We start from the raw sequence: 1,210 nt of genomic DNA, 5'->3' as shown, positions 1-1,210 counted from the left end.
GTGGCTTTGGAATAAGGCGTCTGCTAAATGCCAAACATGTACATGTAAATGTAATGAATCCTTCATTAGAATCCCTCATTTTGGCTGCGTTCATAAATTCGCTCTGAGGGCGCCGGAGCGAGCACACACTGGGTTCAACGTCATAAAGGGACCAAGCAATATACATACATACATACATACATACATACATATATACATACATACATACATACATACATACATACATACATACATATATACATACATACATACATACATACATACATACATACATACATACATACATACATACATACATACATACAGTACATGTGTCAGTACATGTGGTCCCAGCAGGAATCGGCCCCACAACATAAGTGTTGTCAGAGCCGTGTTCTACCAGCTGAGCCATGGAGGACCACAGTCTGAGAGGAGGTGGGCAGAACCCTTCACCAGAACCCTTCATCAGAACCAGAACTGTCCAGTACTGCCGTTACTGAGACCTCCGGTCGCCTAGGAGACGGTGTAGTAGTGGTTGCTACGGAGGCCGTGTGTAGGAGCATAGTTACTGTAACCCCCGGAGACGGATAGGGTATGGAGGAGTGGGCAGTGATGTGTGTGTGTGTGTGTGTGGGCAAGCAGATACAAGTTCTGCTGCTTGTTTGTGTGTGTGTGTGTGTGTGTGTGTGCATGCATGTGTACGTGTATGTGTGCTAGTGTGCGTGCACGTGAGTGGGTACACAAGCTTACGCTGCTGTGTGTGTGTGTGTGTGTGTGTGTGTGTGTGTGAGTGTGTGAGTGTGTGTGTGTGTGTGTGTGTGTGTGTGTGTGTGTGACCTGCCTGCTTGGTCCTGGCAGAGACGCAGCGTGGAGAGAGGGAGGAGGGTGGAGGGAGGAGGGGGGAGGGAGGAGGGTGGAGGGAGGAGGGAGGAGGGTGGAGGGAGGAGGGTGGAGGGGGGAGGGAGGAGGGAGGAGGGTGGAGGGTGGAGGATTAAAAATAGAATGGAGAATTTGGAATGTGAGGAAGAATTGTCATTCTAGAACTCCTAACCCAGCCAAAGCTCTACTGAGGTGATCCTACCAGAACACCAGCATCTCCTAGTCTCACTCTGGGAGGTGGGCGACCCAACCCAACCTCATCCCAACCTCCAACTAGACCTCATCCCAACCTCCAACTAGACCTCATCCCAACCTCCATCCCAACCTCCAACTAGACCTCATCCCAACCTCA

Source organism: Nansenia antarctica (genome assembly GCF_963989245.1).
Source record: "Nansenia antarctica genome assembly, chromosome: 5".
NCBI lineage: Eukaryota > Metazoa > Chordata > Actinopteri > Argentiniformes > Microstomatidae > Nansenia > Nansenia antarctica.
The sequence above is the reverse complement of the archived record's forward strand: the minus strand, read 5'-3'. Positions refer to the sequence as shown.